This window comes from Hypanus sabinus, chromosome 18 (genome assembly GCF_030144855.1).
Source record: "Hypanus sabinus isolate sHypSab1 chromosome 18, sHypSab1.hap1, whole genome shotgun sequence".
Taxonomy (NCBI): Eukaryota; Metazoa; Chordata; class Chondrichthyes; order Myliobatiformes; family Dasyatidae; genus Hypanus; species Hypanus sabinus.
Window position 1 is genome coordinate 66,940,026 of NC_082723.1, and position 24,616 is coordinate 66,964,641.

General features: G+C 51.5%; 1 long non-coding RNA gene across 1 annotated transcript; it reads right to left on the reverse strand.

The window, feature by feature from the left end:
- Window positions 1-204: 204 nt before the first annotated feature.
- LOC132377539 (uncharacterized) lies at window positions 205-20,658 on the reverse strand. The gene is made up of 3 exons (XR_009506680.1): window positions 20,592-20,658; window positions 17,342-17,420; window positions 205-275 (listed from the first exon to the last, which is right to left on the reverse strand). It is a non-coding gene; the product is annotated as an uncharacterized LOC132377539 (long non-coding RNA).
- Between the last annotated feature and the right edge of the window lie 3,958 nt (window positions 20,659-24,616).

The window sequence follows — 24,616 nt, forward strand, 5'->3', positions numbered from 1 at the left end:
ATTTCCCCTTCTCCAGCCCTGTATCTCTTTCACCAATCAACTTCCCAGCTCCTTACTTCACCTTCCCTCCCCCCCACCCCCGGTTTCACCCTTGTGTTTCTCCCTCCCATCCCCCACCCTTTTACTCCGACTCCTCACCTTATTATTCCAGCCCGATCTTGGCCCAAAACGTCACCTTTCTCTTTTTCATTGACGGTGCCTGGCCTGGCCTCCAGCATTTTGTGCGTGTTACTTGGATTCCCAGCATCTGCGGATATTCTCTCGCCTGTCATGACCTGGAGATTGATTGTGATGGATGGATGTTGTCTTGGAGCCATGTTTCTGCAAGAACAAGCCCGCAGCAGTTCCTCAGCTCACTCTGGGTCAGTTGCAGGTGAACACAATCCAGCTTGCCTTCCACTGAGCAAACACTGGAGTCAGCAGCTACGGGAGTGGCAGCCCCCAACCCATTATGGACAACCTACGTGCCACACTGCCTCCAGCAGATCCTCCCTCGGGTGGCTGTAACAGGTACAGCCCGTGGCATGAGACCCCGAGCCCTATTATCTTCAGGGATCTGATACCTACTGTCACACCCTGTCTCCTGGCCTGACCTATCTCAAAGGAGTGTCCCTTCCTTTGAACTTTATCTCCAAGTGTGTGACTGGAAACATTCAGAGATTCAAAGTACAATTATTATCAAAGTATGTTTGTGATGTACAACCCAGAAATTTGTCTTTTCCTCAGACGGCCACGAAAGAAAAACCATGGAACCTGTTCAAAGAAAACATCAAACAGTGAACGTGCTGTAAAGAAAAAGAACAGATCACACAAACAGCAAAAACAGTGGCAAAAGCACAGAATATAAAACTCCAAATCAGGAAGTCATCGAAAGAGTCCAGGCGTATTCAGTTCAGTTCCATCCAGCACTGTGTCACAGCCCGCTGCTCTGATTTACCCAATAGATCCCAAAGTTATCTCTCACACAACTATCACGGTAAACCGTGACACAGGCCATCACTCCTTTCTCCACACCCTCTTCACAAAACAACAGCTGGCTCCCCACCCTGTGGAGGTGTCGTGTGTGGCGGAGAATGTGAAGGTAAATGGAGAGGAGCCGAGAATCAAATACTGAGCTGGGGAGATGCTTCAGGTGTGAACGACAAATTTAGCAAAGTAGCAAGCTGCAAGGGAGCATAAAGCAAGAGAGATGAGAAACCTAAAGCAAACACAACAGGAGACGGGGCAATCTTCAGCTTGGCAGGGGGAGGCGAGTGATCCCAGCTGAGCCGGCTGCTTCGATGAGAGGACAAGGACTGTGGATGAGAACTGAGTTCAAATAGGCCGCAGGTGTTAAGTCAGGAACGAGCAGAAGGTGAATGCCATTACCCGATGGAGACTGGGAGGTGTCTACCGGAGCAGGTTGGGAGTTGTCTGCTGGAGCAGCTGGGGAGCTGCATGCAGGAGAAAGAGGGGAGGTGTCTGCCAGAGGGGGTGGGGAGTTTTCTGAAGGAGCAAGTGGGCAGTTATCTGTGGGGGCAGGTTGGGTGATGTCTGAGTGAGCAGGTTGGGAGGTGTCTGCCGGAGGGGGTGGGGAGGTGTCTGCTGGAGCAGGTGGGGAGGTGTCTGTGGGAGGAGGTGGGGAGGTTTCTGCTGGAGGGGTTGGGCAGGTTTCTGCCTGTGAGGGTGGGGAGGTTTCTGCTGGAGGGGTGGGGAGGTGTCTGCCGGAGAGGGTGGGGAGGTTTCTGCTGGAGGGGTGGGGAGGTGTCTGCCAGAGGGGGTTGGGAGGTGTCTGCCGGAGAGGGTGGGGAGGTGTCTGCCGGAGGGGGTGGGGAGGTATCTGCCGGAGAGGGTGGGGAGGTGTCTGCCGGTGAGGGTGGGGAGGTGTCTGCTGGAGGGGGTGGGGAGGTATCTGCCGGAGAGGGTGGGGAGGTGTCTGCCGGTGAGGGTGGGGTGGTGTCTGCCGGAGAGGGTGGGGAGGTTTCTGCTGGAGGGGGTGGGGAGGTGTCTGCCGGAGAGCGTGGGGAGGTGTCTACTGGAGGGGGAGGGGAGGTGTCTGCCGGAGGGGGTGGGGAGGTGTCTGCCGGTGAGGGTGGGGAGATTTCTGCCGGAGAGGGTGGGGAGGTGTCTGCCGGAGAGGGTGGGGAGGTGTCTGCCGGTGAGGGTGGGGAGGTGTCTGCCGGAGAGGGTGGGGTGGTGTCTGCCGGAGGGGGTGGGGAGGTGTCAGCCGGAGAGGGTGGGGAGGTGTCTGCCGGAGAGGGCGGGGAGGTGTCTGCCGGTGAGGGCGGGGAGGTGTCTGCCGGAGGGGGTGGGGAGGTGTCTGCCGGGGAGGGCGGGGAGGTGTCTGCCGGTGAGGGCGGGGAGGTGTCTGCCGGAGGGGGTGGGGAGGTGTCTGCTGGAGGGGGTGGGGTGGTGTCTGCCGGAGGGTGTAGGGAGGTGTCTGCCGGTGAGGGTGGGGAGGTGTCTGCCGGAGGGGGTGGGGAGGTGTCTGCCGGTGAGGGTGGGGAGGTGTCTGCCGGAGGGGGTGGGGAGGTGTCTGCCGGAGGGGATGGGGAGGTGTCTGCCGGAGGGGGTGGGGAGGTGTCTGCCGGAGGGTGTAGGGAGGTGTCTGCCGGTGAGGGTGGGGAGGTGTCTGCCGGAGGGGGTGGGGAGGTGTCAGCCGGAGAGGGTGGGGAGGTGTCTGCCGGAGGGGATGGGGAGGTGTCTGCCGGTGAGGGTGGGGAGGTGTCTGCCGGAGGGGGTGGGGAGGTGTCTGCTGGAGAGGGTGGGGAGGTGTCTACTGGTGAGGGTGGGGAGGTGTCTGCCGGAGAGTGTGGGGAGGTGTCTGACTGACCAGGTTGGGTGGTGTCTGCCGGTGGGGGTGGGGAAGTGTCTGCCGGAGAGGGTGGGGAGGTGTCTGCTGGTGAGGGTGGGGAGGTGTCTGCCGGAGAGGGTGGGGAGGTGTCTACTGGTGAGGGTGGGGAGGTATCTGCTGGAGAGGGTGGGGAGGTGTCTGCCGGAGGGGGTGGGGAGATGTCTGCCGGTGAGGGTGGGGAGGTGTCTGCCGGAGGGGGTGGGGAGGTGTCTGCCGGAGGGGGTGGGGAGATGTCTGCCGGAGGGGGTGGGGAGGTGTCTGCCGGAGGGGGAGGGGAGGTGTCTGCCTGACCAGGTTGGGAGGTGTCTGCCGGAGAGGGTGGGGAGGTGTCTGCCGGAGGGGGTGGGAAGGTGTCTGCCGGAGGGGGTGGGGAGGTGTCTGCTGGAGGGGGTGGGAAGGTGTCTGCCGGAGAGGGTGGGGAGGTGTCTGCCGGAGGGGGTGGGGAGGTGTCTGCCGGAGAGGGTGGGGAGGTGTCTGCCGGAGGGGGTGGGAAGGTGTCTGCCGGAGGGGGTGGGGAGGTGTCTGCCGGAGAGGGTGGGGAGGTGGGTGCCGGAGGGGGTGGGGAGGTCTGCCGGTGAGGGTGGGGAGGTGTCTGCCGGAGGGGGTGGGAAGGTGTCTGCCGGAGAGGATGGGGAGGTGTCTGCTGGAGAGGGTGGGGAGGTGGGTGCCGGAGGGGGTGGGGAGGTCTGCCGGAGAGGGTGGGGAGGTGTCTGCCGGAGAGGGTGGGGAGGTGTCTGCCGGTGAGGGTGGGGAGGTGTCTGCCGGAGGGGGTGGGGAGATGTCTGCCGGAGAGGGTGGGGAGGTGGGTGCCGGAGGGGGTGGGGAGGTGTCTGCCGGAGGGGGTGGGGAGGTGTCTGCCGGAGAGGGTGGGGAGGTGTCTGCCGGTGAGGGTGGGGAGGTGGGTGCTGGAGGGGGTGGGGAGGTGTCAGCCGGAGAGGGTGGGGAGGTGTCTGCCGGAGAGGGTGGGGAGGTGTCTGCCGGTGAGGGTGGGGAGGTGTCTGCCGGTGGGGGTGGGGAGGTGTCAGCCGGAGAGGGTGGGGAGGTGTCTGCCGGAGGGGGTGGGGAGATGTCTGCCGGAGGGGGTGGGGAGGTGTCTGCCGGAGAGGGTGGGGAGGTGTCTGCCGGAGGGGGTGGGGAGATGTCTGCCGGAGAGGGTGGGGAGGTGTCTGCCGGAGAGGGTGGGGAGGTGTCTGCCGGAGGGGGTGGGGAGGTGTCTGCCGGAGGGGGTGGGGAGGTGTCTGCCGGAGAGGGTGGGGAGGTGGGTGCCGGAGGGGGTGGGGAGGTGTCTGCCGGAGGGGGTGGGGAGGTGTCTGCCGGAGGGGGAGGGGAGGTGTCTACTGGAGGGGGAGGGGAGGTGTCTGCTGGAGGGGGTGGGGAGGTGTCTGCCGGTGAGGGTGGGGAGGTGTCTGCCGGAGGGGGTGGGGAGGTGTCTGCCGGTGAGGGTGCGGAGGTGTCTGCAGGAGGGGGTGGGGAGGTGTCTGCTGGAGAGGGTGGGGAGGTGTCTGCCTGACCAGGTTGGGAGGTGTCTACCAGTGAGGGTGGGGAGGTGTCTGCCGGAGGGGGTGGGAAGGTGTCTGCCGGAGAGGGTGGGGAGGTGTCTGCTGGTGAGGGTGGGGAGGTGTCTGCAGGAGGGGGTGGGGAGGTGTCTGCTGGAGAGGGTGGGGAGGTGTCTGCTGGAGGGGGTGGGGAGGTGTCTGCCGGAGAGGGTGGGGAGGTGTCTGCCGGAGGGGGTGGGGAGGTGTCTGCCTGACTAGGTTGGGAGATGTCTGCTGGAGGGGGTGGGGAGGTGTCTGCTGGAGAGGGTGGGGAGGTGTCTGCCGGAGAGAGTGGGGAGGTGTCTGCCGGAGAGGGTGGGGAGGTGTCTGCTGGAGGGGGTGGGGAGGTGTCTGCCGGAGAGAGTGGGGAGGTGTCTGCCGGAGAGGGTGGGGAGGTGTCTGCCGGAGAGGGTGGGGAGGTGTCTGCTGGAGGGGGTGGGGAGGTGTCTGCCGGAGAGGGTGGGGAGGTGTCTGCCGGAGGGGGTGGGGAGGTGTCTGCCTGACTAGGTTGGGAGATGTCTGCCGGAGGGGGTGGGGAGGTGTCTGCCGGAGAGGGTGGGGAGGTGTCTGCCTGACTAGGTTGGGAGATGTCTGCCGGAGGGGGTGGGGAGGTGTCTGCCGGAGAGGGTGGGGAGGTGTCTGCCTGACCAGGTTGGGAGATGCCTACAGCAACAGGCTTGATGACAGGAGAGCTTGTTTTCTGAATTAGTTCCAATTTCTGGCTGTCAAAACTTGCCTTTTGATGACAGGTGGATCTGCATGTGCTCTGCAACCAGTCAGCAATCCACCCTGTCAAAATGCTATTAATTAACGATTAATTTGCTTGAGATGTAAGAGAATCCCAGTCTGATCAGTCACGAGGAACATGTTTCAGAGAGCTGCTTGGCATAATTATTCCAAAAACACTTATGATTTTAAAACAATGAGTGGGAATGATTAAGACATCAGTGAAGATATTCACGACTAAATATTTAACCTTTCAAAACAAGTTTCGGTGATAAAACTTTACTTCTGTTTTGCACTCAGGCCCCCGGGCCCTTCGAACCACACCGACCAGCAGCCCGTGATTTAACCCTGCCACGTCACAGGACAATTCACAGTGACTAATTAACATACTAACCGGTACGTCTTTGGACTGTGGAAGGAAACCGGAGCACGCGGAGGAAACACACGTAGTCACGGAGAGAACAAACACACTCCTTAAGAATGGTGCGGGAATTGATCTCGAAACTCCAGGATGTCCCCAAGGTGCGATAGCAACACGCTGATTGCCAGGCTGCTGTGGCATCCAACCCTACTGACCGGGCCGATCTGAGTGAAAGCACCCAGTCACGGTGGAATTGTGCAACGTGTCCAAGATCATCTCCTTGTGCCGTGCACTATTTAGAGTAACAGTACTGCTCAGGGAGCAGCAGAACTGGACCTCCACTTCGAGAACAAACAGCAGTCAGTGAACGCAATTCTATTCCTTTTAAGATTAAAGTACTTTTAAAAATAAATTCTCCCTCTCTCCCTGTCTCTCTCCTTCTCTCTCTCTCTCCCCTCTCTCTCCCTCCTTCTCCCTCTCTCCCTCTCCCTCCCTCTCTCTCTCCCCTCTCTCTCTACCTCTCCCTCTCTCCCCCTGTCTTTCTCCCTCCCTCCCTCTCTCTCTCCCTGTCTCTCCCTCTCTCTCCCTCCCTCTCTCCCTCCCTCTCTCTCACTCCCTCTCTCTCTCTCCTTCTCTCTCTCCCCACTCTCTCCCTCTCTCTCATGCCCTCTTTCTCCCTCTCTCTCCCTCTCTCTACCTCTCCCTCTCTCCCCCTGTCTTTCTCCCTCCCTCTCTCTCTCTCCCTGTCTCTCCCTCTCTCTCCCTCCCTCTCTCCCTCCTTCTCTCTCTCCCTCTCTCTCTCTCTCTCTCTCTCTCTTTCTCTCCTGGTTGTGTGACCACTCACACCAGGCAGACAATCTCTGAAGAGTATTGATAACGACTGTCTTGTAAAGACACTGCCCAGAAGAAGGCAACGGCAAACCACTTCTGTAGAAAGATTTGTCAAGAGTAAAGCACGGCCATGGAACAACCATGATCATCATGTCATATGACACGGCACATAACGAACAAACGATATATACATCTCTTATTGTAATTTATAGTTTTTTATTATTATGCATTGCAATGCACCTCTGTCAAAAGACAACAAATTTCACCACGCATGCCAGTGATAGTAAACCAGATTCTGAGCGCCGGGGGGAGATGGTGCAGGCTAGATCGGTCATCTTTGGAACACTGGTGATTGAGGGATGACCTTATAGAGGTTTATCAGATCATTTTTTTATTTACTGGGATACAACGCAATGTAGGCCCTTTTGGAGGGACCTGCAGCTTTGACATGCTTTAAGCTGAGAAAATTCCCAGGGTCTGACCAAGTGAACCCACTGACCTTATGGGATGCTTGTGCTGAAATCGTGAAGGCCCTTGTGGAGATACTCGTTTCGTCATTAGCCACTGGCTGGAGGGTGGCCAATGTTGTTCCGTTGTTTCAGAAAGGTAGCAAGAACAGGCCGGGGAGTCTGACCTCAGTTGTTGGGAAGCTACTGAAGGGAATTCTGAAGGACGAGATCCACCAGCACTTGGATAGTCGAGGCCTGACCAGGAATAGTCAGTGTTCTCTTGTCTGACGAATCTTCTGGAGTTTTTAAAGAGGTAACCCAGGGGGTAGATGAAGATAGGGCACTGGGTGGACTTGTATAGGCTTCAGTAAAGCCTCTGACAAGACCTCTCATGGCAGGCTGATCTGGAAAGCTGGGTGCAGAGGGGAAGACTCAGGTGCAACTACCAAGGTGGGTTTCTAATTGACTCGATGACAAGAAGCAAAGGATGGTGGTTGAATGCCGATTCTCCAACTGGGGGCCCGTGACAGGTGGGGTGCCCCAGGATGGACCCCTGTTATTCATTACTTACATAAATGATTTGGACTTAAATTAGACCATAAGATATAGGAGCAGAATTGGGCCATTTGGCCCATTGAGTCTGCTCCACCATTTCATCATGATGGTCTGACTAGTCAACTACCTATCAGCCTCTGCCTTAAATATACCCGATGACTTGGCCTCCACAATCGCTTGCACTATGAATTCCACAGATTCACCCTCTGGCTAAAGAAATTCCTCCTCCTCTCCCTTCTAAAAGGAAGCCCCTCTATTCTGAGGTTGAGCCCTCTGATCCTAGACTCCCCAACCTTTGGAAACATCCTCTCCACATCCACTCTATCTGTGTCCTCTGGTCCTAGACTCTCCCACTATAGGAAACATCCTCTCCACATCCACTCTATCTGTGTCCTCTGGTCCTAGACTCCCCCACTATAGGAAACATCCTCTCCACATCCACTCTATCTGTGTCCTCTGGTCCTAGACTCTCCCACTATAGGAAACATCCTCTCCACATCCACTCTATCTGTGTCCTCTGGTCCTAGACTCCCCCACTATAGGAAACATCCTCTCCACATCCACTCTATCTGTGTCCTCTGGTCCTAGACTCCCCCACTATAGGAAACATCCTCTCCACATCCACTCTATCTGTGTCCTCTGGTCCTAGACTCCCCCACTATAGGAAACATCCTCTCCACATCCACTCTATCTGTGTCCTCTGGTCCTAGACTCCCCCACTATAGGAAACATCCTCTCCACATCCACTCTATCTGTGTCCTCTGGTCCTAGACTCCCCCACTATAGGAAACATCCTCTCCACATCCACTCTATCTGTGTCCTCTGGTCCTAGACTCCCCCACCATAGGAAACATCCTCTCCACATCCACTCTATCTGTGTCCTCTGGTCCTAGACTCCCCCACCGTAGGAGACATCCTCTCCACATCCACTGTCAAGGTCTTTCAACATTTGATAGATTTCAATGAGGTCACCCCTCATTCTTCGAAATTCCAATGAGTATGGTCCCAGGGCCACCAAATGGTATCATATGATAATCCTTTCAATCCTGGAATCATTTTTGTAAACCCTCTCCAATGTCAGTGCATCCTTCCTTAGGTAAGAAGCCCAAAACTACTCTCAATACTCCAGGTGAGGCCTCACCAGGGCTTTTAAAGCCAGAACATTACATCCTTGATTCATATGAACATGAAAAGGATGTTGAGGCTTTGGAGAGGGGGCAGAAGAGGTTTACCAGGATGCTGACTGGTTTAGAGGGCTTGGGCTATCAGGAGAGGCTGGACAAACTTTGGTTGTTTTCTCTGGAGTGTCGGAGGCCGAGGGGAGATCTGGTCGAGGTTTGTAAGATTATGAGAGGCATGGACAGAGTGGACAGGGGGTATCTGTTTCCCAGGGTTGAAATGTCCAATGCCAGAGGGCATGTATTGAGAGAGAGGGGGGTAGGTTCAAGGGGGATGTGAGGGGTAAGTTTTTCACTCAGAGAGTGGTGAATGCCTGGAATGGTGGTAGAGGGAAATACATCAGAGGCTTTTAAGAGACATTTGGATAGGTGCATGGATGTGAGGAGGATGGGGGATATGGACATGATGTAAGTAGGAGGGTTAGGGTTAGCTGGTTCAGCACCACATTGTGGGCCGAATGGCCTGTTCCTGAGCTGTACTGTTCTGTGGTCTATTAACGTCACATTTGCCTTCCTCACCACTGATTCAACCTGCAAATTAACCTTCAGGGAATCCTGCACAAAGACTCTCTTGTACATGGTACAATTAGCAAGATGATACTGAATAAAGAAATGGAATTGATGTATTATTGTTCTGTGTACCAGGTGAGAAGCTTGTCTTGCACACTGCTCATACAGATCAGATCATTACACAGTGCAATGAGATAGAACGGAGTGCGGAGTAAAGCGTTACAATCACTGAGAGCATTCTAACTGGCTGTGTCACCGTCTGGTGTGGTGGGGGGTGGGGGAATGTTACTGCACAGGATTGAATAAGCTGCAGATAACTGTTACCTCTGTCAGCTCCATCACAGACACTGGCCTCCGTAGTATCCGGGATATTTTCAAGGAGCGATGCCTCAAAACAGCGGCATCCATCATTAAGGACCCCCAGCACCCAGGACATGCCCCCTTCTCATTGCTTCCATCAGGAAGGAGGTACAGGAGCCTGAAGGCACACACTCAGTGATTCAGGAACAGCTTCTTCCCCTCTGCCATTGATTTCTGAATGAACAGTTTATATATGCATATATATATACACACACACACGTGTGTGTATGTACATAATATATGTATATATTTATTGTAATTCACAGTTTTTTCTCCCTATTATCATGTATTGCATTGTACGGTTGCCACAAAGTTAACATATTTCACAACATATGCTGGTGATATTAAACCTGAAATAGACAGTGACGTGCAAGAACTTTTCTTTATTTGAGATATGACGCGGAACAACCCCTTCCTCCCCTTTGAGCCACACCGCCCAGCAGCACCCGGTTTAACCCTGGCCTAATCATGCAACAATTTACAATGACCAAGGGGCAGAGGTCCTTGGACTATGGGGGGAGACTGGAGGACCCAGGGAATCGCAAGCATTCTGAGGGAAGACGAGCAGAGACTTCCTACGGAGGACGCCAGAGGTGAACTCCAAGCTCCACGCCTAACATAGTCAACATGCTCGTTAGACACGAAAGACCATGGATGCTCTGGAGAAGCACTCTCTAAATTCTGGAGGAATTCAGCTGAATGGTCCATGAACTCATAAACACCACCTCACTAGAGTCATAGAAAAGTACAGCACAGTAATAGGCCCTTTGGCCCATCTAGTCTGTGCCAAACTACTTCAACTGCCTACTCCTTGCACTGGGACCATAGCCCTCCACACCCCTCCCATCCATGTACCTATCCAAACTTCTCTTAAATGTTGAAATCGAGCTCGCATCCACCACTTGCACTGACAGCTCATTCCACACTCTCACCACCCTCTGAGTGAAGAAGTTTCCCCTCGTGTTCCCCTTAAACCTTTCACCCTTAACCCATGACCTCTGGTTGTAGTCCCACCCAACCCCAGGGTGCTTACATTCACCCTCTCTATACCCCTGATAATTTTGTATGCCTCTATCAAATCTCCTCTCGTTCTTCTAAGTTCCAAAGAATAAAGTCCTAACCTATCCAATCTTTCCTTATAACTCAGGCCCTCCCGTCTCAGCCAGATCCTAGTAAACTTTCTCTGTGCTCTTTCAACCAGGCAGCATCTATGGAAAAATGTACGGTCGTTGTTCCTGGCCAAGACCCTTTGGCAGGACTAGGGGAGAAAAATGAGGAGTAGATTTAAAAGGTGGAGGGGGAGGGGAGAGAGAGAAGCACAGGGTGATAGGTTAAACTGGGAGGGGGTGGGATGAAGTAAAGAGATGGGAGGTTGTTTGGTGGAAGAGATACAGGGCTGAAGAAGGGGGATCTGATGGGAGAGGACAGAAAGCCATGGAAGAAAGAAAAGGAACACGAGAGGGAGGCAGCGGGCAGGTAAGGAGATAATGTGTGAGAGAGGGGAAAGGGAATGGGGAATGGTGAAGGGGGAGTGGCCATTACTGGATGTCTGAGATATCGATGTTCATGCCATCAGGTTGGAGGCTACCCAGACAGAATATGAGGTGTTATTCCTCCAGCCTGAGTGTGGCCTCACGGATGGACGTATCGGAATGGAATGGGAAGTGGAATTGAAGTGGGTGGCCACTGGGAGACACTGCTTCTTCTGGCGGATGGAGCGTAGGTGCTCGGCAAAGCGGTCTCCCAATCTACGCTGGGTCTCACTGATATTCAGGAGGCCACGCGGGAGCACTGGATACGGTGGATGACCCCAAAAGACTCCCAGGTGAAGGGTCCTGGAGGGGCCGTTTTGGTCCTGAATGGTGGTGAGGGGGGAGGTGTAGGGCAGGTGTAGCACTTGTTCTGCTTGCAAGGATAAGTGCCAGGAGGGAGATCGGTGGGGAGGGATGAGTGGACAAGGGAGTCGCGTAGGGAGTGATCCCTGCGGAAAGCTGAAAGAGAGGCGGGGAGGGAAAGATAAGTGTGGTGGTGAGATCCCATTGGATTTAGCAGAAGTTACAGAGAATTATGTGCCGGGGTGGTAAATGAGGCCAACAGGAACCCTACTACTGGAAAGGTGGCGGGAGGATGAAGACGGAGATCTCCTCCTTCTTCAAAGAAAGGGGCTTCCTTTCTTCCACCATCAACGCTGCCCCAACTGCACCCACTGTTAAAGCTTTTGTTGGATTTTATAAGCTCTCCAATCATTCAACTTCTAACCCACTTTTCTACATTATGTACCCTTTCCTTAGCTTTTATGCAGTCCGTAACTTCCCTCGTCAGCCACGGTTGCCTACCCCTGCCATTAGAGAATTTCTGCTTCTCTGGGACAAACCTATCCTGTAACTTTCCCCAGATACCTCAGCCACCTCTGCTCTGCCATCACCCTCGCCAGCATCCTCCTCTAACCCTCCTCCTCTCTCATGCCTCTGTAATTCCTTTTATTCCATTGAGATACTGATACTGTGAGTTATCCTTCTCCCGCTCAAATTGCAGCACAAATTCAATCATGTTATCATCCCAGCCTCCTAAGGGCTCCTTTACTTTAAGCTGCCTAATAAGATCTGGGTTATTACACAACACACTACCTAAGATAGCCTTTCCCTGAGCAGGCTCAAGCACAAGCTGTTCTAAAAAGCCATCTCGTAGACATTCAACAAATCCCCCCACTCGCGATCCGACACCAACCTGAAGTCCCTCATTTACAGTTCGGATATTACCCTTATTACATTACTTTTTCAGCTCCCTCTGCAATCTCAACCCCACATCTTGGCTACTATTTGGAGGTCTACGTATGATTCCCATAATGGTGATTTTTCACCCTTGCAGTATGTTAACCCCCGCCTGCAAAGATTCAACATTCTCTGACCCAATGTCACGGCTTTCTAAAGTTGTAATTCCATCTCTTACCAACAGAGGCACACTACCGCCTATCCCTTCCTGTCTGTCCTTTCCGTACAAAGTATATCCTTTGATATTAAGCTCCCAACAATCACCTTCTTTCAGCCACAACTCAGTGATGCCCATAATGTCATACTGACCAATCTCTAATTGCGCCATGAGTTTATCCACATTATTCCGAATGCTAAGGGCATTTCAATACAACACCTTCAGTCCTGCATTCTTCACCCTTTTGAATTTTGCCACTGTGGTACTATTGAACTCTTTGCTCTGTCTGCATTTGCTTGTCCTTCCTTAAAATTCATGTTACATCCATCATCTGCTTGTAAACCCACTGGCTCATCCTCAGCTCTATCACACTGGTTCCCATGCCCCACCATATTAGTTTAAACCGCTCCCAACAGTTCTAGTAAACCTGCCTACAATAATATTGGTCCCCCTCGGGTACAAGTGCAGACCATCCCTTTTATACAGGTTACACCTGCCGCAGAAGAGATCTTAAATATCCCGAAATCTGAATCCCTGCACTCTGTTCCAATTTTTCACTTACGTATTTATCTGTCACCTCATTCTATTCATGTCCTCACCGTCGTGTGACACAGACAGCAATCTCAAGATTACGACACTTGAGGTCCTGCTTCTCAGCTTCCTTCCAAACTCCCTGTATTCTGTTTTCAGGACCTCCTCCCTTTTCTACCCACGTCATTGGTACCAATATGTACCACGACCTCTGGCTGCTCTCCCTCCCATTGCAGGATATTGTGGAATCATTCGGAAACATCATGAACACTGGCATCTGGGAGTCAAACTACCATCTGTATTTCTTTGTCGTGTCCACAGAATCACCTGTCTGTCCCACTGACTATAGAGTCCTCTATTACTGCTGCCATCTTTAACAGCTCCCTACCCTCCTGGGCCACAGGACCAGACTCAGTCCAGAGACATGGACGTTGTTGCTTCACCCAGGTAGGTTCCCCCGCCCCCTAATATTATTCAAAATGGAGTATTTATTGTTGAAGGGGCTGGCCACGGGTGTGCTCTCCACTATCTGAAGTTCTTGCTTCTCTCTCCTGACGGTCACCTACTTCTCTGTCTCATGTAGCCCCAGGATGACCAACTCCTGTAGCTCCCGCCTATCACTGCCTCACTTTCCCTAACAAGGTCGTCGAGCTGCATCTCCAGTTCCCTAACACGGTCTCTAAGGAGCTGCATCTCGATGCACCTGGTGCAGATGTCAGGTATACCCACGAGGCAGGGGAGATTTGAGATCAGAGTTTTCCTTCTCCCAGATGAGCTGCCCACCACGGCTGACGAGCCCCACCTGCCCAGAGCAACTGGCTTTAAGGCACCAGTAACCCACCTTTGTCCCTTCTGCTGTCAGTAGAACGGATCCACCAGCTTAGTAGCTGAGGGACATGAAGACCAGGAGCTGGACTTGGTTGTCAGAGGCTATTTAAGATGCATGCCATTGGGGGCATTTAATAGGTCGTGGGAGCTTATCTCCATTGCCACTCCTATCTAGAACAACCCTAAGGAACCATTGGATCCTTCTTCCCTGGAGAATAAATGAGGGCAATCCTTATAGAAGTTTACAGAGGTTATAGACAAGGTGGGTGACCATAGTCTTCTTCCCATGGTTGGGGAGGGCAAAAGTGAAGGGAACAGATACAAGATAAGAGGGGAGAAATTTAAGAAGATTCCTGTGAGGTAACGTCTTTACACAAGTAATGAGTTCCTGGAGTGAGCTGCCAGAGGAAGTGGCCAGGATGGGTGCAGTTACAAAGGTACATGGGGGGAGGGGCTTGGATGGTTCTGAGTTGAATGCAGGCAACTGGGACTAGCTGGGAGGATGCTGGGCTTGCCATGGGCCAAAGGAGAATGGGGCTGAGAGGGATAATATATCAGCCGTGATGAATTGGCGGAGCAGGCACAACGGGCTAACTGCCCGAATTCTGTTCCTACGTCCTATGATCTTCTGGTTTTCAAGCTCTATGGCCCTATGACCATAGACCAACACTCCCAGTTACTCGTGAGGGTAAGTCACATTGTGAGGGGCTGAAGGGCATACACAAAGCAGATAAGGTTTTAAAATAAATCTTTAGCCAGAAGGGTCTGAATCTGTGAAAATCATTGCCACGGACACCAATAAGAATTGTGGGGTGTGAAAATCTCATTGAAACCTATTGAATGTTGAAAGGCCTCAATAGAGTGGATGTGGAGAGGATGCTTCCTGTGGTGGGGGAGTCTAGGACCAGAGGACACAGATAGAGTGGATGTGGAGAGGATGTTTCCTGTGGTGGGGGAGTCTAGGACCAGAGGGCACAGATAGAATGGATGTGGAGAGGATGTTTCCTATAGTGGGGGAGTCTAGGACCAGAGGACACAGATAGAGTGGATGTGGAGAGGATGTTTCCTATAGTGGGGGAGTCTAGGACCAGAGGACACAGATAGAGTGGATGTGGAGGGGATGTTTCCTATAGTGGGGGAGTCTAGGACCAGAGGACACAGATAGAGTGGATGTGGAAAGGATGTTTCCTATAGTGGGGGAGTCTAGGACCAGAGGACACAGATAGAGTGGATGTGGAGAGGATGTTTCCTATAGTGGGGGAGTCTGGGACCACAGATAGAGTGGATGTGGAGAGGATGTTTCCTGTGGTGGGGGAGTCTCGGACCAGAGGACACAGATAGAGTGGATGTGGAGTGGATGTTTCCTGTGGTGGAGGAGTCTAGGACCAGAGGACACAGATAGAGTGGATGTGGAGTGGATGTTTCCTGTGGTGGGGGAGTCTAGGACCAGAGGACACAGATAGAGTGGATGTGGAGAGGATGTTTCCTATAGTGGGAGAGTCTAGGACCAGAGGACACAGATAGAGTGGATGTGGAGAGGATGTTTCCTATGGTGGGGGAGTCTAGGACCAGAGGACACAGATAGAGTGGATGTGGAGAGGATGTTTCCTATAGTGGGAGAATCTAGGACCAGAGGACACAGATAGAGTGGATGTGGAGAGGATGTTTCCTGTGGTGGGGGAGTCTAGGACCAGAGGACACAGATAGAGTGGATGTGGAGAGGATGTTTCCTATAGTGGGGGAGTCTAGGACCAGAGGACACTGATAGAGTGGATGTGGAGAGGATGTTTCCTGTGGTGGGGGAGTCTAGGACCAGAGGGCACAGATAGAGTGGATGTGGAGAGGATGTTTCCTGTGGTGGGGGAGTCTAGGACCAGAGGACACAGCTAGAGTGGACATAGAGAGGATGTTTCCTGTGGTGGGGGAGTCTAGGACCAGAGGACACAGCTAGAGTGGATGTGGAGAGGATGTTTCCTATAGTGGGGGAGTCTAGGACCAGAGGACACAGATAGAGTGGACATAGAGAGGATGTTTCCTGTGGTGGGGGAGTCTAGGACCAGAGGACACAGATGGAGTGGATGTGGAGAGGATGTTTCCTGTGGTGGGGGAGTCTAGGACCAGAGGACACAGATAGAGTGGATGTGGAGAGGATGTTTCCTATAGTGGGGGAGTCTAGGACCAGAGGACACAGATAGAGTGGATGTGGAGAGGATGTTTTCTATGGTGGGGGAGTCTAGGACCAGAGGACACAGATAGAGTGGATGTGGAGAGGATGTTTCCTGTGGTGGGGGAGTCTAGGACCAGAGGGCACAGATAGAGTGGATGTGGAGAGGATGTTTCCTATGGTGGGGGAGTCTAGGACCAGAGGACACAGATAGAGTGGATGTGGAGAGGATGTTTCCTGTGGCGGGGGAGTCTAGGACCAGAGGGCACAGATAGAGTAGAAGGACACCCCTTTAGAACAGAGATGAGGAGGAATTTCTTTAGCCAGATGACGGTGAATCTGTGGAATTCATTGCCATGGACCGCTGTTGAGACCAAGACACTGAGTATATTTTTAACAGAGGTTGATCGGTTCTTGATTAGTCAGGGCATCAAAGGTTACAGAGAGAAGGCAGGAGAATTTTATTTTTTGTTTTATTTTCACTGAGATACACTGCAGAATTGGCTATTCCAGCCCAGCAATCCTCCAATTTAATCCTAGCCTAATCAGTGGACCATTTACAATGACCAATCAGTACACCTTTGGACTGTGGGAGGAAACCAGAGCACCCGGAGGAAACCCGCGTGGTCACGGGGAGAACATACACTCTTTACGGACAATGGCAGAAATTGAACCCGGGTCACTGGTACTGTGAAGCATCGTGCTAACCACTACACTACCAGGGCCGCATTTGAGAGGGCTAATAAATCAGCCAAGCTGGAATTGGGGAGCCTAATTGCCCCAATGCCTTATGTCGTTTATCTTTCTGACTCAAGTTTCTTTTTTATTTTAAATATATTTAGCTAATTAAATTTAAATACCCCCGAAGCTGTGGTAGGATCTGTACAGACAGCCCGAGATCGGTAGTTCAGGCCCTTCTGGTCTCCTAATCAGAATCAGAACCATTCTATTACCATCGCCCTGGACGTTTGCCAATTAACGACTTGCTTTCATCCTCCAATTATAAATTTTGCCTAATGGTCTGATGCTTTGGAAAGATAACAAGAGGTCTATCTTTAATATTCATCAGTTAACTCCCCTGATTCAATGTATTTCAACAGAATTGACAGCGCCTGGTTGAGCTCACTGGGAGTTCTAAGCACTTCCCTATTCTTATTCAACAGCAAGAAACTTGCACACAACTGTTACGGAATGCAGGTGAGGCTTGAGTCAAATGCACATCAGCAGAATTGATTTAATAATAAACTGCAAAATTACAAGCGACGAGGGGCCACAAAACGAGAGGATTGGGTATTTAACGTGGCAAGGCAACAAGGAGCAGTTGGTTTGATGAGTGAACAAGGATTGTGGATGCGAGCTGGGTTTAAATAGGCTGCAGGTGACTCCTGGTAGCTGGGTGGAGACCGGGAGGCGTCTACCCTGTGCAGGCCTGGCAACAACAGTTCCTAAACAGTTACAATGAAGAGATCATTTCATTATGTTGATCCGTGGGTTAAGTGTTGACAGGGCTGCTCTGTCCCAGTGCCAAGGTGCAGAGAGTAATCTTACTCACTCAGACAATGGGCAGCGGGAGCTGGGACTCCTACGATGTCAAACATTGTCAGCATCGGTCTTCAGGGTGACAGTCCTTTCTAAGAAATATATCTGGCTGTTAGTGCAAGTTTTTAAGCACCAGTGATCACAGATTCCCACCACTGTCTCGTACATTCTCCCTGAGGTTCTATCCTGGATTTATTGAGTATGCCCACAAGAAAATGAATCTCAGAGTTGTATATGGTGTCATATATGCACTGGTCGCCCGATCGTGTCCAACGATGATGTGATCCCTGTGCAGGAGAGTTTTAAAGTGGAAAAGACTTGCACTGGGGCCTCAGAAGTCGGTGTCCAGTGGTACAAACAAGCTTCACAAACTTGATTGCCGTGGATGACCATGACATATTCTGTGCCTCGTCATGCCCTTCACTCTCCATGGAGCCTTGCAGAACCGCCTTCCTGGCTGTTGGATCTCTCCCGCCCAGTCCGCCGGAGCAGACCCCGCTCGCCAGGACAGGTGCGTCCCTACCTCACTGGGGTGTGATGCTCGCTGGTGCCCTCTCCTGGGTTAGCCCGCCTGTGCAGGCGGTGTACCGGGGGTGCGGCCGCTGTCACCTGTAAGTGGCTACCCGGAGCCACGGGTGAGAGCTGAGTGTCCGGTGGGGACCAAAGGTGAGTCAGCTGCCCCAAGAGGGGTAGCTCCTCTGGTAAAGGGGCTTGTTGTGACATATATGTATTTTGATAATAAATTTCTTTGAAGTGCAAAAAGAGAGGGAAAAATAGTGAGTTAGTGTTTATGGGTTGATTGTTCATCGAGAAATGTGGTGGTAAGCTGCTGTGTTGGCTCTGGAAGCGTGGTGACACTTGTGGGCTGCCCCCAGCACACCCGTGTTGGCTGTTGGTGCTAACAGTGCATTTCATCACACAGGTCTTAGATACATACTGTATGGATCTCTAGGCTTTTGCTCAGCACTGTAGTAATTTTATGTATTACACTGTACTGCTGCCACAAAGAAACACAAATTTCATGACGTATGTGAGTGATGACAAACTTGATTCTGATCTGGGTCTCTGTTGCGGATTGAGAGTGGGGAAGGGGGCAGGGAGAGGGGAATCATGGTTGGGGACATATATATATGTGCGTAAGACTTTCGCACTGTACTGTACCTGTGACAATTAAAGATAACTTTTATCTGTACCTTTAGCATGCTGACTCATTCCGAGGCAATCTGGGGCTCTATCAATTCACACAGCAAAGTACTGACCACTTGATCAAGCTCTTCGCTCAATATCCCGCTGTTAGAGTTTGTGACAGAGGTACCGCAGGTGAGTTGCAAAGGTACAAAGACTTCTCGATTTTGAATTGTCACTGGAAGTGCTAATGCTGTTCCATTGGGCCTTGACCTGCCAGCTGCTGGAATGTGACGTCCCTTTTGGGAACTGAGTCCCTGACAGGAATAAGGTGAGCAAATCATAATGGCTGCGACTTCCCAATTGGTCGTGTCAGTATGGTTCTGACTCCGTAACGTACCCTTGGACCTCCCCGCATGCCTGCCAGGACGTGGACTGCAGCCGTGGCAGAGTCACAGAGTCATGGAGTCCCACAGCACAGAAGCAGGCTCTTCCGCCCATCTAGTCTGTGCTAAACACTTATGTTGCCTAGTCCCATCGATCTGCGCTAGGACCATAGCTCCCCACATTGCTCCCGTCCATGTACCTATCCAAACTTCTCTCTAATATTGAAATCAAGCCCACAAGCTCCTTTTGTGCTGGCAGCTCATTCCACACTCTCATGACCCTCTGCGTGAAGAAATTTCCCCTCATGTTCCCCATGTTCGTCTTTCACCCTTAACCCATGACCTTTAGTTACATCCTTCCTATAGCAGGGGTGACCGACAATGAATACTATAATTCTAAATGTAGGCTCACCAATATCTTGTACAAGAGTAAACTAACATTCGAACTCCCATATTCAGTGCCCTGGCTGATGAAGGCCAGCATGCCAAAAGCCTTTTTCACCACCCTGTCTATCCGTGAAGTCACGTTCAGGAAACCATAAGGTCATAGAGTTCTAGAGTCAAAGAAAGGAACAGCTCAGAAACAGGCCCTTCAGCCCATCTAGTCCATGCCAAACCACTTAAACTGCCTACTCCCACTAACCTGCACTGGGACCATAGCCCTCCACACCCCTCCCATCCATGTACCTATCCAAACTTCTCTTAAACGCTGCAATCAAACCAGCATCCACCACTTACACTGGCAGCTTGTTCCACTCTTACACCACTGCCTGAGTGAAGAAGATCTCCTCATGTTCCCCTCAAACATTTCAACTTAAAACCAGGCACGGTCATTTGATTCCAAACAATTGGTTTATTGATCATTACAGAATGTCTCTCTGGTGCTTCCCGCTCCCTCCCCTCTCCCTTCCCCTTTTCCCAACCATGATTCCCCTCTCCCTGCCCCCTTCCCACTTTCAGTCCACAATAGAGACCCAGATCAGAATCAGGTTTATCATCACTGACATATGGCATGAAATTTGTTTCTTTTTTGTGGCTGCAGTACAGAGTAATACATAAAATTACTACAGTACTGTTCAAAAGTATTAGGCACCTTAGCGATATATATGTGCCTGAGACTTTTGCACAGAACTATAGTATGCCCACAATAGTCAACAGAACAATATGAGTGTACATATTTTAAAAAATCAATAAATAGTGAGGTAATTATCATGGGCTGACAGACCATTCAAAAATCTGATGGCGGAAGGGATGGAACTGTTCCTAAGTCATTGTGTGTGCGTTGAATCCTACAAAAGGCAGTGGATTCAGCCCAGTCCATCACCTTCCCAACATCCACATGAAATGCTGTTGCAGGAAAGCAGCATCCATCATCAGAGATCCTCACCACCCAGGCCGAGCTCTCTTCTCCCTGCCGCCATCGGGTTGAAGGTACAAGGGCCTCAGGACTCGCACCACCAGGTTCCAGAACAGTTACTACCCCACAACCAACAGGCTCTTGATCAAAAGGAGTTAATTCACTCACCTGCCCATCCATTGAGATGTTCCCACACCAATGATCTCACTTTAAGGACTCTTTATCTCATGTGCTTGTTGTTTATTGCTATTTATTTATATTTGTATTTACACAGTTTGTTGCTTTCTGCACTCTGGCTGATCTTTCACTGATCCTGTTGTAGTTACTGTTTTGCTGAGAATGCCCACAGGAAAATGAATCTCGTGACATAGATGTACTTTGATAATAAAACTTACCCTGCAGCTTGAACTTCCTCCTCAATATTAGGAGAAGAAGGCATGTTCTGGACGGTGAGGGGTCCTTGGCGACGGATTCTGCTTCCTGTGGAAGATGTCCTCAATGGTGGGGATGAATGTGCTCGGGAAGGAGCTGGTTGAGTTTACAACCCTCTGATAAATTAGTTGAAATGTTCCCTTTGAGGCTTATGTTCACCTTGAACCAGCAGATGGCAGGTGAGAGCCTGTGGTGTGGAGAGTCCACACAGGGTGGATTAAGGCAAATAACACAGAATACTCTGGTAACCATGGCACCGGAAGTGATTCAGGGGGCTGGGCACAGGGAGAGTTTCAGGTGTTGAGGGATGAGGGGCTGATTCAAACTCAACCCCTCCAATCTCACACAACTCGTCTTGCACTGGTAGCGGGTCACGGAACTGGCTGCAGTTTCGGTCTCCTTTGTTTAGAACAGGCTTCTTCAAGTTGTTATAGCCAGGACAGGTGATGGGAGTGAGCTCCCACTGCCTACTAAATGCTCCCAATCACGTGCACCTCAAGTAGCCTCTGACAGCTCATGGCTGGCCTTCACGCGTGCTTTAGCTACTTAGCCCGGCGGAACCGTTTCTACCGACAGGAGAAGGAGCAAAGGCAGGTTACTGGCACCTTAAAACCAGTCGCTTCAGGCAGATGGGCTCATCAGCCGTGGTTGGCAGCTCATCTAGGAGAAGGAAAACTCTGACCTCAAACCTCGCTCATGGGGAGGGCTCAGGACTCAGGAACTCCGAGGAGGTCCAGAGCCGGAGCCCCTAAGGCAGTCCTGCACTGAGCTCAACGCTGACTGGCAACTCCTGCGACAGTGCCGGTGCCAAACGGTATCGGTCTCTGCCGTTCCTTTGAGTCTGTCAGGTGCATGGAGAGGGGGAGCCTGCCACACGGGCAACAGCTTGCTCTCCATGTTGTACTGCCCTGGCTTGCGTATCGACCGTGATGTAGACAGCGAGAACGCAGTATCCATGGTGAACCATCGCCAATGGAGATACATTAAAAAACCGGAGGTGCCTCCAACCTTGATTTCTCTAACCTGGTAATTTCTCCTCTTTCTCTCTTTCTGGCTCCAATCTCATTCCTCTTCTCCTCACCTGCCTATCACCCCCTGCCTTCTCTTTCTCACATGGTCCACTATTGGATCCTCCTTCTCCAGCCTCTTACACCTATCACCTCCCAGCTTCTTACTTCATTCCCCTGTCCCACCCACCTTCCTTCCCCCTCACCTGGTATCACCTATCACCTTTCAGCTAGCACACCTTCCCCTCCCCTCACCTTCTTATTCTGGCACCTACCCCTTTCCTTTCCAGTCCCGACGAAGGGTCTCGTACCCTTTTCCACAGTTGCTGAGCTCCTCCTGCTTTTACTTTGTAATACTTTGACTTCCAGCATCTGGACACTTTCTCTCGTCTTGTGCTCGTGGGTTCATGGACCGTTCAGAAAGCTGAGGGGAGGAAGCTGTTCCAAAGGTGTTGAGTGTGGGTTGCTGTGGATTTCTAGCATCTGCAGAATCCCCCGCGTTTACAATTTCCCTGTGCCGAGCTTGGCCTGCATTTACCGGGAGATGCTGCTGTGGTTTTTATTCACAGATATGTTCAGCTCTAAGACATTCAGCATCCCGCAGCAATAAGCAACCCGCCGGAGAGACCCAGAAAACTCCTCCGGAAAATCGCACATCAACCCAGATTCCTGTATCCGCCATTTCTTGTGTCTCCTCGCCAAAGACCGCAGTCATAACGCGTAAGGAATGTTGGGACCCATATCGGGGAAAGGATGTACTGCCATCGGAACTGGGGTGGACCACAAGAACTTGATTAGTCAGAGCATGAAGGAGCTGAGAGGACAATGGATCAGACATGGTGAAATGGCAGAGCAGACTCGATGGGTCAAATGGCATAATTCTGCTCCTATATCTGATGGTCTAATAAGAATGATCCCGGGAATGAAAGGGTTAACATATGAGCTATGTCTCTATCAAAGGAGGTGTGAGGCACTCCTTCTCTCCACTAGCCTACAGGTCACCCTGGGGCAAGGTGTAGCACCTGCTTAGCCCCCGATCAGGGTCACGTGACCCCACGGGAGCAGGTGGTGGACGGTCGTTTGAGCAGCCGGTGCAGATCACAAGTCCTGGTTATGTGACCACTGACACCAGGCAGACAATCTCTGAAGAGTATTGATAATGGCTGGGGTCACCCGTCTTGTAAAGACACTGCCCAGAAGAAGGCAATGGCAAACCACTTCTGTAGAAAAGTTTGCCAAGAACAATCATGGACATGGAAAGACCACGATCACCCATGTCACGGCACATAATGATGATGTCGGGTGTAATTGGATGACGTGAGCTCATTGGGCCAATTACTATGCTCCATCTCAAAATTAAAATTAAAGTTAAATTAACCAGGGCATCTTTGGACTGTGGGATGAAACCGGAGCACCCGGAGGAAACCCACACGGTCACGGGGAGAACGTAAAAACTCCTTACAGCCAGTGACAGGAATTGTACCCCGGTCACTGACACTGTAATAGTATTGCGTTAACCACTACACGATCATGCTGCCCACAAAGGGCAAAGTTACTGGACTTGTCTATAAGATCAGCTGAGAATTTAAATGCAGGTACTGAAAGAAAAACTGGAATGCGAAAGGGTGGCATTGGAAATAGTGAACATGCCAATACACATCTGGTGTAATGAGCTCTTCCGGCCTGTGTGGGGAGCTGGAGAGCTTTGAGTTCCAAGGTTTTCAGAGCACCTGAATTGGTTAATTATTGTTTAACGAGAGCCATTAATCGTTTAGAGTTTTTTTTTCTTTGTAATATGGTCTCCTGGTGCTTTCCATTTAAACTTATTAAGTTTATTTTGATAAGGTCATTCCATATTCTGTTATTTAAGTGGATGCCTGATTAGCGCTAATCGTGGGGTCCTAGCTTTGAGAATGTTATGCCTCACGGTGTTGCTTGGCTGAGCCACCGATTTTCTATTGGAATTCTTTTAAATAAACGCTGGTCGCTGTCTCTACATCAGGGTCTGTCTTTCCTCCGATATTCCGATATCGCCAGCGCTCACTGTGACATCCCGTGTCTTCAGATCTCGCACTGTTATATCTGAAGGCAGTGCAGGCATTAGATAGGATCCAGAGGGGGTTCATGAGAATCATCGTAGCAGAGAAGGAATATGAGGAGCATTTGATGGTTCTGGGCCTATAGTCACTGGAGTTTCGAAGAATAAGGGGGGATCTCATTGAAAACGATCATAAATTGAAAGGCTTTGACAGAGTGGATATGGAGAGTATGTTTTCTATAATGTGTGAGTCTAGGACTAGATGGCACAGCCTCAGCATAGAGTGACATCCCTTAAAAAGGGAGATGAGGGGGAATTTCTTTAGCCAGAGGGTGGTGAATCTGTTGAATTCATTGCTACAGATGGCTGTGGAGCACAAGACATCGGGTATATTTAAAGCAGAGTTGATAGGTTCTTGATTAGTCAGGGCATCAAAAATTACAGGGGGAAGGCAGGAGAATTGGGTTGAGAGGGAAAATAAGTTAGTTATGATGGAGCAGATTCAATGGGCTGAATGGCCTAACTCTGCCCCTATGTCTTGTGGGCTCATGGAGGTTGTCTAACTGTTCTCTGAATTTTCCTGTCCGAGTTGTGGGACAGACCTGAATGGGCAATCACCACCAGCGATGTCTACAAAATATTGGAGAACCCATGGCAGTTTCAAATCACTTAGCTTGTTCAAATATTAAACATCACAACTGTGTCAAGCTCTCGGAGACCAATCCAGCCCAGAACAGGGCATTTTCATTTACTTTCAGATCAGGCCTTCATGAACATGGGCAGCATCTACAGCTCATCCCCAGTTTGCCTGAGGCACTGATGCTCCAAGTGTTTTATTGCTTCAGACAGACATGTACATGGCTAATCCTGTTGCTTCAGGCTGCAAAGGTGGAGAATAAGGCTGTTTTTCTTCCCTCAGGCACCATGGTACTCCAATTACATT